We start from the raw sequence: 6,000 nt of genomic DNA, 5'->3' as shown, positions 1-6,000 counted from the left end.
CAAAGACACACTGATGTGAGTTGTTGCACCAGAATCTATCCACCACGTGTGTCTAGGCACTGAAGTTAAATTAACTTAATAACAAACCATATTCAGAAGCATACCTTTCTTAGCATGCCAAGCGTGATAATTACAGCACTGCTTCTTCATATGCCCATCACTGCCACAGAAAAAACAACCAGAACTTTGAGAATCACTAGGATTCTTCTGTTGTTTCTTCGGAGGCTGTGTATCCGCAGCTTCTTTATTCTTCCTTTTCTTTCCTTTAACCTTCGAGGTAGAGGCATAATGAGCACTTTCTGTTTTGTCTTGCTTCAACCTTTCCTCTTCCTGGACACAGTGCGAGATGAGCTCATTCAGAGACCAAGTCTCTTTATGACAGTTATAGCTCACCTTGAACTGGTTAAACTGAGGAGGAAGAGATATCAAAACCAGATGCACTAGCAAGTCCTCAGAGAGGTCAAGCTTCAGTGCTTTTAATCTTGAAGCAAGATGAGACATTTTCATAATGTACTCCCTGATGTTGCCCTTACCTCTGTACCTCATTGAAACGAGGCTTGCCAAAAGTGTGCCAATTTCAGACTTTTCACTTTTAGCAAACCTCTTTTCGATGTCTTAAAGGAAAGCCTTAGCCGTAGCAATGTCGCTAGACATTGTGCCCCTGAATGTTTCTGGAATGGTCCTCTTCATGATCATCATACACATGCGATTCGATCTCTCCCACCTTTCAAACTCCCTCTTTTCATCAGAGGTACTCTTATCCGTAATGGCGGGAGGAGAGTCAATCCTTATCGCAAGGTCTAAATCCATGACTCCGAGAACTATCAACAAATTCTCTTGCCACGATTTAAAATTCGAGACATTTAACGTAGGAATAGAATTTATGTTGGAATTAATATTTGGAGGAGTCAAATCTGAACAGAGAACAAAAACAAAACATACATGCTCAACCAAATATCCAAATAAAATAATCAACAAATTCAAATAATGTAAACTCCATAAATAGAATATCGTGCACTCCATTAATGTTTCATCTTTGGACAAAAGATTAACTTGTAAGTGATATCCTGATGCAGCAGTCAAACACTGATTGTAAATACATTGTCAAACACTGATAGTAAATATCATGTCAAACACTGATGGTAGATATCATGTCAAACACTGATGGTGCAGCAGTCAAACCCGACCCGAATATGTACGCGCCGACCCGAATCCGTACCTTTTTTTTAAAAAAAAACTTTAATCCAAATTTTCGATTTTCCTTAAAATATTTTGTTGAACAAAACTGGAAGGAAAATCGAAATTTTATATCAAATTTTTTAAAATTTACAACCAAATCTTTTTACCAAAACTGAAACTTTAAAAGATTTGATTTTCAACCAAAATATTTTCCAGATCTGAAACCATAGAACAAAAAATTTTCAGATCTAAACAAAAATATTTTCCAGATCTGATACCATATCAAAATATTTTCAGATCTGAAAACATATCAATATATTTTCTAGATCTAGAGCCATATCAAAAAGTTTTTCAGATCTAAAACCATAACAGAAAAGTTTTAAAAAAAATTTTCTTTTCCAGATCTGGATCCAAATAATATGCAAAACTTAAAATAAATCTTAATGATTCAAACATGAATGGCTCTGATACCACTTTTTGGGAAAAACTCATAAACCGCAGAATCCATCATGCTAAATCATTAAGAATTTGACTGAAATCTTAAGCGGAAGCGTACCTGAAGTCATAATCCTGAATTCCTTAGAACGTGTCTTGATCTTCCAGATCTACGCGCTCTTTCCTTGAGAGAATCCTTTAGTTTCTCTTCAGAACTATTTTCTTAATGGGGAGAGAATAGTGAAAGTGATAACGCGAGATCTGGGGACCATGACCCATATTTATAGATAATGTTTATCAATATCTTCTGATATTTTTGTTTTAGCCCATCATAAAAACAAAAATTATACTTATGTCTCTACACATTAAAGGCCCACAAACCATTAGATACATTAAAGCCCAATAATCCGAAATATTAATTGATTACTTTATTTTAGACTTAACTTAATAGACAACCCATAACACATAATTATTCACATATAAGCTCATATACATAAATTGATCCAACAAATATTAGTTTTTTATTATGTTAAAAATGGATAATTAAGAACAAATTAAAATCGCACATAATTTTTAAAAGTAAAACTAGCCACCGAGGCACACACATTGAGTGTGTCATGAATATATGAGGTTAAAATATTAAACATTCATGATATTACAACATCATGAATATATGAGGCTAATATATCAAACATTCATGATATTATAAAAGATGTAATAGTAATTGTTTATATATCATTTAAAAAAATATCTTATGGCATTATGGATTTTATGATACTATTTTATAACGAAAGAACTCAAATTGAGCATCATTTTCACATCAATTGTACAAAAATAAAATAAAATTAGATAGATGATAACAAATCAAAAAAATCATTATAATCAAGCATGCACTTCCGACCCGCGACTAAGATATGAAAGAAAAAACACCAAAACAGTAGCAGACACACACTTTCACCTTGCATTCAAGAAGGGTCTTCCGATATTTGTTTTGTATTTTGGATATCAGAATTGGACGATTCCATTCTTTTCTGGTTTGGGGGAAAAACTTTGTTTGGGAGATTTGGGAAAAAGAAAGAAACAGAGAGGACGTGGGAATAAATGATAAGTTGGAGGATTTCAGAATCGGATGATTCCATTATTTTCTGGTTTGGGGAAAAAATTTTGTTTGGGAAACGTGGGAAAGAGAGAAACATAGAGACGTTGAATTTTCAAAGCTATCAAAAAATTAACATTCCCTTTGCCTTTGACACAGAGAGAAGATAATGGAGGTATAATTTAATAATTAGAACAAATTTTTGGTGTGTCATGACCTACCAAATCAATTTGTATAAAGTCATCAGCCTTAATAAAACCTGAAGTTGATATCTTTCAGCTTCACCAATGAATGGACAAAAATTCCATATAAAAATCAAAAAAAATTTATGTGTTACTGTGTAATTTAATATGGATTGACGAAGAAAGATAAAAGTAAAATCATTAGTACATAAAGGAGAATGTAATAATGAGATTGCTCGGCAATATGCAAACCTGATGTGAATAAATAAATCAATTTGTTGAGCTGTAGTGATGACCTAAAGAAAATGGTATCCAGAGATCCACAAAATGGAGTTATACACCAAGATACAGTTTTAATTGTCTGTAAAGAATATAATAAAACAATATTTAAGCATTAAGATAATGATTTTAGTGACTCTACATATTAGAAAATATTAGAAAATAAGAATGGGGTCAAGAAGCATACTTCCCAGGTACATGTTTTTCCAAGATGCCTTGCAAGTGCATCTATGCAATAAACAACATCTGCTCGAGGTCTAGAACCAGAAACTGCACCAAGAATAGCTGAAAAAAAATAACAGAAAATCTGCATTTTACATATGCCTGAACTCCAAGGTGTAAATCATTGAATTTTTTATCAAAAAAATAAAATAAAAGGAAACTGAAGCACAATATCTGTAGACCAATAAACCAAGAGTTGTGGTATCTCTTAGTTACACTAATGCTCTCCCATATGGCCCATACATTTAATTTTTCTCTGTGATTGACTGGTTAACTGTTTGTGAAGATTGAGATTCTTTATGATTCTTATAATTTTATGAGATGAGAGTGAATGTAAGACCATGAAAATATAAGGAGGCCACATCGCTTTTTGAACCTTTTGTTGTTGCGGGGCTTCATCCAGATGCCAATCTTGAGGTTTTTGAGGATGCGTTCATCAAGAGGAAGAAATGGGAAATGGCGAGAGCTGAAATGTTGGACTTTAAAATGCAGACATATCAGCAGCCCGCACTTCGAACATTGGAACCTCAGGTTTGTTGTTTATTATTTTTAGTTTTGACATAACATTTGCCTAGCAATCTAGTGCATGCACATGCTCTCTTTGACAGCACTTACTCTGAAAATTCTTCTAGCATTTCATACAAAATGATTTCCTCAAAGAATAAGCTTATTCTCTCTGAACTGATGTGTTGTCAGAACTTAGTCTTTGTTTAAGGTAGATGCATGTTTTTATCTTAAATTACATATAGATATAACTGGTTCAAGTGAAGATGACAGCCATTATGCTTGAAACTATTATTAATTTTTTCATTTCCCTATTATTCAATCTGTTTAAAATGTGCAAAGGCAACTCGATTAGTGTTTTTGATTCTTATATTTTTGTTTACAATCAATAGGTGCTTTTTAAGTATCCTCCTATAAAAAATTTGGCTTTGCGATTGAAAGATTTGGCTGCATTTTGCTTTCCTGAAGGTGTTAAGGTGCGTATGTGCCTTGTTCCAGGACTCTTCTAAGAGTGCTACGAACTTGGAAACTTAGGATTTTGGTGTCTAACTGTTGTCTGTCAAATAGACGTTAGTAATTCAAAGCAACACAGAGCAGTAGACGCTGGAGTTGGCGCGTGCGAAGGACACTAAGGAGAGGATGGCTGGCGTCGAGCGTCTCCATCAACTGCTCGAAGTATCAAGGAAGACATATACGGCGTCTGAGGAGACGTCACTCGTGGACGTATGTTTAGATATTCTGAGAGACAACAATTTTCGAGTTTGTCAGGGTGCTCTACAGGCGCTGGCCTCGGCTGTCATGCTCTCCGGCGAGCATTTGAAACTCCACTTCAAGGCGCTTGCTTTGGAAGGGAAGAGGCGGAGGCGAGACCGACAATTTGAGATGATTTTGTGAAAAAAAGATATTTAACCTGATTGGATCTTGAAAAAACGTGGAGAGGTGGATTGGAACTTGTGAGAGAAGAAATGAAGAAAGGATTTTGGAAGGGAAGAGGCGGAGACGAGACCGAAAATGAAGAAAGGAGAATGAATTTTGTCTCGTTTGGCACTTGTGAGCGAAGAAATAATCTGATTGGATGTTGAAAAAACGTGGAGAAGAGGAGTGATGGTAATTTAGGTAGATTCAAAAACAGACCAATACACCATTTAGTTACTCTAATATGCTTAACTTTAATAAATAGTAAAAGATTATACATAATTAAAATATAAAAGCTTAGAGAAAAAATACACGAAAAAATAAATTTCTTAAAAAAATTACAAATAATTAAAGCAAATTACCTACAAACTTAATAAATCACTGTCCAAATCTTTTACGAATAATTGCTTGTTGCATCTTCGTAAAATACTCATGATTCACGTTAACTTGGGTCAACAAAAATACCACGTTGAGAGATAGCATGGCCTAAAAAGACAATTATGTCTAACCAGAATTCACACTTGGACAACTTAACATACAACTGCTTATTCCGAAGAATTCGAAGAATTAATCTCAAGTGCTTTGTGTGCTCTTTCTTGGGATTAGAATAAACAAGAATATCGTCGACTAAAACTATCACAAATCGATAGAGATATTTTCTAAAAACATGATTCATCAAGCCAATGAACACAGCAGGAGTATAAGTCAAACCACAAGGCATAACTAGAAATATAAAATATACATATTTTTTGCGAAAAGTTGCTTTCGAAACATCTTCTTGTCTAACTCGCACTTGATGGTATCTGAAACGAAGATCAATCTTAGAATACACCGAAGTACCTTGCAATTGATCAAATAAGCCATCAATCCTAGGAAATGGATAATTATTCTTTACAATACACTTATTCAATTGCCAGTAGTCAATACATATTCTCATTCTAACATCTTTATTCTTGACAAACAGAAAAGGTTCACCTCAAGGTGAAGAACTCGGACGGATATAAAATTTACTCAACAAATCATATAATTGTTCTTCCAATTTTTTCACTCGACATGAGCTAAACAGTAAGTGCTCGAGATATAGGTTCGCTTCTGGCATCGATTCGATACTGAAATAGACTTCTTTTTCTAGTGAAAAACCGATAATTTCTTCCGGAAACTCACAAATAACAAGAATATCAGATATTT

Source organism: Primulina tabacum, chromosome 1 (assembly GCF_025594145.1).
Source record: "Primulina tabacum isolate GXHZ01 chromosome 1, ASM2559414v2, whole genome shotgun sequence".
Classification (NCBI taxonomy): domain Eukaryota; kingdom Viridiplantae; phylum Streptophyta; class Magnoliopsida; order Lamiales; family Gesneriaceae; genus Primulina; species Primulina tabacum.
This window is presented reverse-complemented; position numbering follows the sequence as displayed.